This window comes from Mustela lutreola, chromosome 3 (assembly GCF_030435805.1).
Source record: "Mustela lutreola isolate mMusLut2 chromosome 3, mMusLut2.pri, whole genome shotgun sequence".
Lineage (NCBI taxonomy): Eukaryota > Metazoa > Chordata > Mammalia > Carnivora > Mustelidae > Mustela > Mustela lutreola.
The window spans coordinates 169,149,341-169,160,173 of record NC_081292.1 but is presented as its reverse complement, the minus strand read 5'-3'; the positions used below and the strand labels follow the sequence as shown (position 1 = coordinate 169,160,173).

Genomic DNA, 10,833 nt, shown 5'->3' with positions numbered 1-10,833 from the left:
AGGGGAGGCAGCCCCCCCTACCCCCACTCCAGCTGCACAGGGTGTCAGCAAGTGCTGACAGCCAAAGCCAGGGTCTGCTCCAAGAGCAGAGAGTCTCAGCTTCCCTCTCCAGGGAACTTTTTGAAGCAGCACTGGCCTCTTGGTGAAGGGAGCCTCAAGGCTTGTGGACAACACGGGGAGTGGTGGAGGCCCCTTTTCACTTATAATAGAAGGGTTTTTCAGCTCTATCTTCAAGACAAGTATGACTGTAATTACTTGCCATTAACGATGCACCTGGAGGATAGTAATAGTAGTCAAGTTCTCCTTAGCTCAGGGAAGAGTTCTCCCAGCAGAAAAGGGAAAGAATCCGCTTTCTTCCACAAACGTCCCCTTCTCTTGCCGTCCAGCAGCCAGTGAGCTGTCCATGAGAGCAGTGAGCTCTTGGCTCACTGGAAGCAGTGGCATATTCCTCTTGAACCACAGCCTTGTGGCCCGAGCTACGGAGAATGACAGTACAGAGGGGCTTGGTGGTCCGAAGGGCAGGTGCGCCTTGCCCTTCACAGCCCCAACACCCAGAGATGTTCTTTAAAGCACTTTGCTTAAAAACCAAATAATGAAAATGTGGATGTTTAAAACCAGCACCGAAGCTCGTCCTTTGGTCTCATTAGGAAGTGTTGGCTGGGGCGGAAGTGTGAAAGCATGGGGTGGGGTGGGGGGTGCAGGACAAGAATATGCAAAGATTTCACACCCCGGAATTGCACTGCAACTCTGCCCCCTCAAACACACACTGGAAGAAGTCTTCCAGAATCCTCATGTGCTCCAACCATGTCCCAGGCTCTAGCTCCCACAACTGCGTGCACCCAGACTGTTGAAGCTCCTTCTCATCCCCACTCCCGCCCCCAGGAAGACAACTTCTCAACTACACAGCCAGAAGCAGAACAGCAACAGGGGCCACTCCGTGGCCTGAGGAGGCATCAGCAGTTGGGAACGGAAGGCCAGGAACTGGCTTTGCAAACCTGGGACCCCTCCGTGTCACCCGATGTCAGTGTTTCCTCAACTAGGTGCTTGCCTCACGAAGAAGGTGTGTAAGTCCACCATTAAGGGGCACATTAAGGATGAGCTCATTAGCTGACAAAGCACTGGGTAAGGGTTCTGCAGTGTTGTTATTTTTGAATTGTGACGCAAGGCATCATTACGGTTGGCTGTGTCAGCTTTAATGAGGTGCCTCATTAAGTCTAAGGATACACATTAAACCTGTCCAGGGTCGAGCTTCCGTGGGCACCAGCCATTCTGGGGCACTGGAGGGAACAGCAGCAGGCAGGGCAGGGTCAGGAGCCAAAATGCTAGAAATCATCCAAACACGTCCAAAGACCTCTCCACCTCCCATCTCCCCCCACCCCCAGACCCATTTTCCTGCTCTTTGCAGCAAAGTTCTTAGGAAGAGTTGTCCATGATAGGCCTCCTGGCCTGCACCTGCCATGTTCTCTGCACCCCATACCACCAACATCTTCTCTTTACCACTCCACCAAATTCATCCTAGTCAAGGTCACTGATGACCTCCCATTGCCAATTCCAATGGCCAGCTGGCTCCTAAGTGTGTTTGTCCTGCCCCAGTCTCATCCCTGGAGCATACACCTTCTACATAGACCAAACAGCCTTCTCCTCATCTCTGTGTGGTTGTCTCTGAAGCACCTCAAGCTTGCCTATCCACACTGAACTCATTCGAGGGCTTCATCCCCATGGCTCCCCCAGCTAGTCCACAGCCGTGAGGGCCAAACTTTCCACCAGCTGGATCAGGCCAAGGCAATCATCTCCCCCTTGATTCCTCTTTCCTCTCCCTCCTCTCATCCAATCCACCAGAAAATCTTGTCAGCCCACCTTCAAATGTATCCAGAATGTGAGCAACTGTCACCCCACCATTAGTACAACAGTCAGAAACACCCTGGCCTGCCCCAGACTTGTGATGCGTCCATGCCCATGTCCTGTCCATCCAAAAAGTTCCAGGGAACCTGGACAACAGAGGACATACAGAAGGACCAAAGGATGTCTAAGTTTCAGCTTGGTGTGCTGGTGATGACACCATGACAAGGAATGGACACATGTGGGTGCTTGTCCTTAGGACAGCCACTGAGGTGTCCCAGTAAGGTTGCGGTAAGGGAGGAAACAAGCAGGCCCACCAGGGACCATCTTCCTCTTTGTGCGTCTTCTGGAAAGTGAGGCCGGCCAAGAAGGCTGACGTGTTCATAATGGTATTCTTATGTGTTGACCATTTATGAAGTGATCTAGAATAAGGAAAGTGCCTAAGGAAAACATGCTTTATCACGTGGCAGAGAAAAATCTAGAAGCACCACAAGGATAAGCATCTGTCAACACGCACGGTAAGAGTTGAAGCAGAAGCTACTGTTGCGACCTGGGGAGCTCTGCAACAGATGCACATGTAAGGCTTCACCATCCGTTGTAGGCTTTCGTTTTTGCAAAGAAAAGGAGCAGCAAACGCAATCTGTAAGAATCTGCATGGAAGCGAGAGAAAATGAATTTCACTAATGTATGTAGGTTCTTGCTCATTTCATGAGCAAGGAAGAGAGTGTTACCACGGAGAGCTCCAGTATCACAGTTTAAACACATCCTGAGCTCAAAATGTGGGCTCCCAGCAAAGCAAATTATCACATTTTCAAGAGTCATCACCAGTGGGAAGTAGAGGGAAGCTGATAAATGTGTGAAGAGTTTAGAATGAACAGTGTGTCTCTCTGCTCAGAAGTTTATAAATAAAAAAGGGGAAATAAGATCTAGTCATGTCCTTCCCTATGTGGGCGGAGCTCAGGAGACCAATCCCCAAGGTCTCATAGTTGGGCTGGTAAAAATCGGGAAGCATTTCCAAACCTTCCTTTCAAGAGCCCAGTCTTACCAAAGCCCACCCCTTCACCATCCTGCCCTTCGTCCTGTGTCGCCATCTTACAAATGGTGGTTCCTTTTCCCATCAGGCTTTGGGGGCGCTTCTCCAGAGCCCCTGCCATCAGAGAGCACATCTCGGTCCCAGAGTAAAGGCAGGACAGCTCCTGCTCCTTCTGGCAGAGTGGGGTGAGAAAGAGGAACAGAATTCAGAAAGGGGTTTGGAGGATGGGGAGGTTGTGTTCAGCCACCAGGATACAGGCTGATGGCTTGGAGGAGCTGATGTTTGGATAGGGTCGTGAATGGTTGGGAATGCCAGAGTGGAAGAGGGGTTCCCTGGGAGCCAGACCAGCATGTGCAAAGGCCAGGGGTAGAAAAGCACACTTAGGGAAAAGTGGTTGTCTGGCCTGCCTGCTGGGTAGTGTAAGGCACAGAGAGAGAGAGAAGGAGGAGGAAGGGTTCTAGAGCAAGGCCAGGCCAGGGCAGAAGAGGTCTTGAATGGTATTCTATTAGGATTTGAACTTGATTCAGAGTCTATAGGCCTCATTTGTCGGCAGCTCCTATCACAGACTGAGCATCACAGAGCTGTTCTCCTAAGGAAGCAAGACCCAGAGACTCCAGAAAGCCCATTTTCTGGCAATGCTCTCATTGCCACATTTCTGGGCTCCCCCAGAGCCCAGCTCAGGGGCATGCAGCGGTTTCTTAGGCAAGACTCAAACTGAGCACAAATCCTCTTCTCTCCTCCAAAGATGGTAAGTCATCCTATTTCAAGGCTTGACCACATCATTGGACATTTTTACGTCTAGGTGTCAGGCATAAAGGAAAGTCATGGCGGGCCCTCACCCTCTCCAGGAAGGGCACACTCACACGAAAGTGTGGGCCCAGCTGGTGGCATCCTGTGCTCCTCCTAATATCTCAGGACGCGAGGCTGCAGCAGGGCCCCTGGGATGGGAACAGCCACTACCAGAAGTGACTTACCTTCTGCAGCAGCAAATTGTTTGATTATACCAGACGAACCCATGATACTGGATCAAAATTATCCAGTAAAGTAGAACTAATTATTCCGAGATTGTTCCAGGTCAGCTTTGCAATTGCTGTCTTTAAAATGGGCACATACAGGGCGCCTGGGTGGCTCAGTGGGTTAAAGCCTCTGCCTTCAGCTCAGGTCATGGTCCCAGGGTCCTGGGATCAAGCCCCGCGTCGGGCTCTCTGCTCCGTGGAGAGCCTGCTTCCTTCTCTCTCTCTCTCTCTCTCTGCCTGCCTCTCCGCCTACTTGTGATATCTCTCTCTGTCAAATAAATAAATAAAATCTTTAAAAAAATAAATAAAAATAAAAATAAAATGGGCACATACGTGAAATCCAAAGGCAAACCCAAGGCACATTAGGCACAGTGGTCACTGTGAGGTGGGACATGTGTGGAGTAATGTAAGTGCCACCAGGCAGACCTTCTGTCTACCACCCTGACTCTGGGTCCTGCAGCTTCCAAACAAACCAGTTTCCTCTTGTCTCACTCATGCTCATTCATGAGGCTGGATGGACAGACCCCGCCCCCACCCCGCCACCTCCCATCAATGTCTCAGCTCTAGCAGAAATCCCAATTGGCTTTCACAGTCCTGCCTCCCTGGAAACGCTCCTTCTAGAGTCATGGGGCAGGCAGCCCCCAGCCGGAATCTACCAGAAGCCCACCTGTACCCCTCCTGCAGATCCAAACAGCCGCCCAATGCACCTTCGAACGCTTGCTTTGGCTTCTCCCATCTCCAGCCAGCTCAGCTCAGCACCTGCTCTGCCCAGGGCTTCTCTGAGGCAGCTCTTGTCCCTGAATTGGTTTGGCATCATCACCCACACCTGCATGAGGAGTTTAGAAATGCAGATTTCTTGGCCCCTACTTCATATGAGGTGGAGCTTGGGAATCATTCCTTTTGGAAGCATCCAGCTGATTCTGACCTCGAGTGGAGCCTGTGAGCCCTGGCCACCCTGGGGATCCCAGCTTCCATGTTCTGTGCTACAAAAATGCAGCATGACCTCCTTCCTTTGTTCTTCAACACATATGTCTTGAGTAATTTCCTAGGACCAAGGGCTGTGCTGGGTACAGAGGGGCTGGGGGAGGGGATTTATGAGAAATTAAGAAGACATGCGCTCTAGAATGAGAAAGTTCACTGTCCATTACAAATAACAGAAATATGAATAAATCATTGTTGTCCGCTGTGAACAGGTCTCCCTTAAAATGAGTGTCCAAGTTCCCATCAGAGCAAAGGAGAGGCTAATCCTTCCTGAAAGTCAAAGGTGACTGCCCAGAGCTGCATCTTGCAGGACCAGCAGACCAAACAGGTAAGAGAGGGGTCATCCATCACCCCAACCTGTTTTCTTCTATACCATCCTTTTCCAGGATTACAAGCGTGGCCATTTTAAGGCTGTGCCATAATTTATAAAAATCAATCTCCCGTTACTGCACATGTAGTTTACTTCCAGTTTTTTTCCTATTGTAAACATATGGCAGCCTTGAAGAATTAAAAATGTTTCCCTCAGGAAAATTCCACAACATCCAATTCCCCTGTCAGAATACTGGGTTTGAAACAAAAACAAAACAAACAAAACAACAGCAACAAAAAAACCTTCTGTCAATTTTTAAAGGTGAAAATTTGATTACTACTTTTTTTTCCCAAAAAAGTTTTATTTATTTGATAGAGAGAGAACACACGCAGGGGGAGCAGCAGGCAGAGGGAGAGGGAGAAGCAGATTCTTCAATGCAGGAGCCCGATGCCGGACTCGATCCCAGGACCCTGGGATCATAACCTGAGCCCAAGGCAGCGGCTTCACCAACTGAGCCACCCAGGTGCCCAAGATTATTATTTTAATTCTATACCTAAAAATATTAATAAAGAAGTACTTTAAAAAATATTGGGTGTGTTATAATGAGCACTGGGTATTACATAAGACCAGTACCCCTGAAACAAATTATACATTATATGTTAATTAATTGAATTTAAGTTAAAAAAATAAACTTAAAAAAATAAAATGTAAAACATTTAACACAAGGTAAAAGCAAAATTTATTGGCGGGGCTCCTGGGTGGCTCAGTCTGTTGAGCATCTGACTTTTGGTATCAGCTCAGGTCATGATCTCGGGGTCCTAAGATCGAGCCCCACATCAGGCTCCATGCTCAGTGGGGAGTCTGCTTGAGATTCTCTCTCTGTTCCTCTTCCTCTGCCCCTCCCCCTGCTTGCTTGCACTCTCTCTCTCACTCAAATGAATAAATAAATAAAATCTTTATAAACATATATTTATTGGCAATTTTTAAGTCTTCTTTTGAGAATCTTACTTGTCTTTTGTCTACTGTAGTGTTTGCCTTTTTCTTACTGACTTCAAAGAATTTTTTAATCTTTTAAAAATATTGACCCTTCATTATATATAGGAAATATATAGATTGGAAATTCTCTTAATTTCTTGGTCACCTTTTATTTTTGAATAGGATGTGTTTGGGGATGGGATACTGAAGTCATCTTCTGCAGAGTAAACCCTACCAATATTTGGCTTTTATGATTTCTGCTTTGGGTGGTCGTATCTCATTGCTGAATTACATATTTAATCTGCTATGTATTTAACAGCTCCTGCTACGTTGCCTCATATTTTATGTTCTATCTGTATATAGTGTAATTAAATACTGATTGAATCTGTTCTTAAAGGGCTGTTTCCAGGGCATCGATTTTTTTTGTGATGATATAGGAAGCAGTTGGTGCTCAGAGGAAACTATCATCCTACAAAATGAAAAACTGGCTCCTGCTTTACAGGCAGGTTCCACTCGAGCGTCCCTTCCAGCAGCTACAGCAATTGTCACTAAAGAACACGTGCCTAAACCACTCAGCCTAGCAGAAGCGTTGTCCTTCTCTTCGAAGGCCCTCTTCATCCACTTGCCTTTCTCCTAAGAATTTCAAGCTCAGCTTCCTTTGCTCTACCCTAGTCATTCCCAAAGCGTGGCCCCTGGAGCAACAGCATCAACCAGGAGCCTGTTAGTAATGCCAGTTCTCGGACCCCACCCCAGACCTACCAAGTCAGACTTTCTGGGGTTGGGGCCCTCATGGCTGAAGCTTGGGGACCATTGCTTTGCATCATCTTGTGAAAATGTTCAAATCATTCTCTCCGGGTCAACCATTGCTTGTGAGCTCTAGATCCACACACTAACCCCCCCCCCACACACACACACAAGATATCCCCTTTTTTGATATCTCTCAGGGACCTGGACTCCACACGTGAAAATAATGTCACCTTTGTGTCTCCCCCCAGCCCTACTCTGTCCCCCCAGCTCCATCATGACCTCTCTCCATGAATAGCACCCCCACTCTGCCCTTCCTTCTAGGTTCTGCTCACACCTCCCATTCCCATGAGTCCTGCCCATCCCTGTTCCCAAGAATACCCCCGTCACCCACCTCACCCCTCTCCCCACCGCCCTTCCCCCGCAGCTTTCTCTTCCCATAACACCAGCCACCTTCTACCTACTCACCTGATCGCCGTGTTCAGTGTCTGTTGTCTGTCTAGAATGGAACATCCACAAAGGAGGGGTCTTTGTTTGGTTCACTGTGTACCCCAAGCGTCCAGAGTAATGCCTGCCACATCAGAAACATTCCTTAAATATTTAGATGAATGAATGAATGAATCTATTTAAGTCCGTCCACTTCACTCACATGCTTATCGTGTTAAGTCAGACTTGGAACGATGACTACGGCATGACTTCATGAGTTTCACAATCTATTGCTGAGTGGAAAAGTAGATGATAGAACCCTGTGCTTAGTAAGATCGCCTTTGTTTGCAGTCAAATGCTCTGCAATGTGCGTGCATCGACGCTATGTGTGCTCGGCGACATCCAGCAGGAGAGTCACCAGCACATCTGAGTGAGTGCCTTCTGGTGATCTCATTCACACCTCCTCCTCCCGCATGCAGGTTTCAAGCTGCTGGTCACACCCACCTGCCAAACCCAGATAAATCCTACGTCCAGAACCTCAGCAGCGGCATCTTGTCACCTCCTTTAGCGAACTCATGCTCTACACCCTTGTTTCCTTCAGGTTCTCTCCTTCCTCCCAGCATGGCCTCCTCCACCTCCCCCAGCCCTCCCCTCCAGCTCCCTGGCCTCATCCCCTACCTCTCACCTGCACCAGCCTCTCGAATGCAGCCTTTCCTGGGGCCTCAACCCACGACTCAACGTTTTTCCTGGAAAAGCCTGTTCTCACTGCTCTTGCTGCGTTGTTCTTCCCGATGAATTTTATGATCAAACAGCTCAACTCCTGTAAAAGAAACAAACTAAAAACGGTGGGTATGTTTGCTGAGATTATGTGACCTGTATAACCTAACAGGTAAAATCATTTTCTGTTCAAGCACGTGTGTGTCTCTCCATGTGTTTGAGTTGTGCTCCTGTTTTAGCTCTTATGGTTTTCTCCAGGCAGGTTTGAGGCATTTCTTGAGTTTTTTTAGCTGTTGTATTTTCCTCTTTGCTCTCGTGCTGGATTTTCTCTCCTGTTATATCATTTGTATTACTTGTATATAAAGGGATTAAGATAGATAGATATCAATATATACATTGAGGAAAACTATAATATATATAAACAATGTATACATTGATACATACAATATATACTATATATACATATATATACTTTCATTTCATAAGTGGCTACTTAACTAAGTTCTCTTTTTTATGGCTTTTCCATCAACTATTTCATGTTTTCCAGATATATAAGCATATCCTTTACAAATAGAGAATGTTTCAGTTTTTCCTTCTAATACAAATGCCTTTTATTGTTTTCCCTTGTTGAAATGCATGGACTGGTCATTGCAGTGTCGTTAAATAACAGTGAAAACAGAGGGCATACTTGTCTTATTGTTCCCTTTAATGGGAAATCCTCACATGTTTTCTGATTAAGGAAGGTGCTAGTCTGGGGCCTGAGATATAATATTTTTATTAAGAAAGTATCCATGAAGTCCGATTTTATTAAGTAGATATTGTCTTTTGTCAAGCTCTTTGTTTTATGACATCTTTGGAGATGACTTTTACACTTTTACCCTTATTTCTATTAACATAATGGATTATATTAATGGGTTTCTTAATATGGACTCAAACCTCACTGTATTTGTTGAATTATTATTGGTGGTAACAAATCATCCCAGAACTTAATGGCTTAAAATAATAATGAACACATATTTTCTCATAGTTTCTCCTTTTTAAAGATTTATTTATTTGAGAGAGAAAGAGAGCGGGAGAGCATGCATGTGAGTATGGGGGATGGCACGGAGAGGGGCAGAGGAAGAAATTCTCAAGTAGACTCCTTGCTGAGCATGGAGCCCAATGAGGGCTCAATGTCGTCACCATGAGATCACGACCTGAGCTGAACAAAGAGTAGAATGCTCAACCAACTGACCCCCCGCCCAGGCATCTCTATTTTCTTATCGTTTCTGAGGGTCAGAAATTGGGGAGGGGCACCTGGGTGGCTCAGTGGGTTAAGGCCTCTGCCTTCAGCTCAGGTCATGATCCCAAGGTCCTGGGATTGAGCCCCGCATTGGGCTCTCTGCTCAGCAGGGATCCTGCTTCCTCCTCTCTCTCTGCCGGCCTCTCTGCCTACTTGTGATCTCTGTCTGTCAAATAAATAAATAAAATATTAAAAAAAAGAAAGAAAGAAATTGGGGAGCAGGCTGTCCATGTTAACTAGACATTAATCCTCAAAAGCTATTAACATTACGCACACACACACACACACACACACAGAGTTGGGTATTATGCAACTCCTGATGGAAGAATATATCATCACCTGTTAAAGAACTGAACTCCCATTTAATCAAAACTTGACCCAACTACCAATTAATTTATAATAAATATACAGAAGACAAAAGAACATCGTAGGGACATCATAGGGAAACAGTCAGCAAATTGCAGACCACAGGAAATGCTGTGTGACAAACAGTCTAGTTTTCTAAATGTAAATTGTAAAGAAAAGAGAGACAGAGACTGGGAGAGAGAGAGATGTGAGAAACAGCTATAAGTAAAAACAGATGTGACAGACTCAGTATTCAATCACAACGGACGGATCTTGTGTGGATCCTGACTCAAAGAAAACATTAAAAAATAATAAGGAGCCACACCTGGGTGGCAGAGTCAGCTGAATGTCTGATTCTTGGTTTTGGCTCAGGTCGTGATCTTGGGGTCTTGAGATCGAGCCCCACGTCAGGCTTTGTGGTCAGCATGGAATCGGCTTGAGACTCTCTCTCCCTCTCCTTCTGCCCCTCCCACTCATTCTCTCTCTCATAGAAACAAATCTTTAAAAAACAAATAAATAACACTTTAAAAATAAGGAAACAGAAATTCGATCAGTAGCTGACTATAATCATATTAAGGAACCATTGTGAATTTTTTTACTGTAATATTCATATTTTGATTTTTTTTAATTTTTCATCTTTTAGAGAGACTTACTGAGCTGTTAGTGGAGGATGGGATACAATGTCTGGAATCTATTTCAAAATTATATGAGAGTGAGAGGTAGACGGAAGTACAGGAACAGCTTTGTTGGCCATGACTGGTCATTGTTGAATTTGGTTAACAGGCACAAGGTTTCATTACCTTCCTCTGCGTGATTTTGTGTGTATGTGACATTTTACCATCTCAAAGATTTTTAGACATCCTGATACATCATTTTCTTCTATTCTGAGCTGCTCCTTCTCTTGAAAGCCTTATTGCAATGATGGCATCCCCTTCCCCCCATGGACCTTGAACCAGAAAGCTGGGGAGACAGCCAGTTCTCTCTTCTTTGCCTCGCTCTGCAGGGTCCATCGAGTTCTGTGTCCTGATGTTTTATATCACCCACATTTTTTTATGGAGGTGAAATTCACATAACCATTTTGATGCGTACCATTCAGGGGCACTTAGTGTATTCACAGCCTTGTACAACCAACCCCCACCCCTCTAGTTCTCAACATTTCATCACA

The 10,833-nt window shown here is 46.0% G+C and overlaps 1 long non-coding RNA gene across 1 annotated transcript; it reads right to left on the bottom strand.

Moving 5' to 3' along the window:
* Positions 1 to 261: 261 nt before the first annotated feature.
* LOC131827304 (uncharacterized) lies at positions 262 to 7,525 on the bottom strand. Its single transcript, XR_009351970.1, has 4 exons — positions 7,367 to 7,525; positions 3,847 to 4,156; positions 2,357 to 2,489; positions 262 to 476 (listed from the first exon to the last, which is right to left on the bottom strand). It is a non-coding gene; the product is annotated as an uncharacterized LOC131827304 (long non-coding RNA).
* Between the last annotated feature and the right edge of the window lie 3,308 nt (positions 7,526 to 10,833).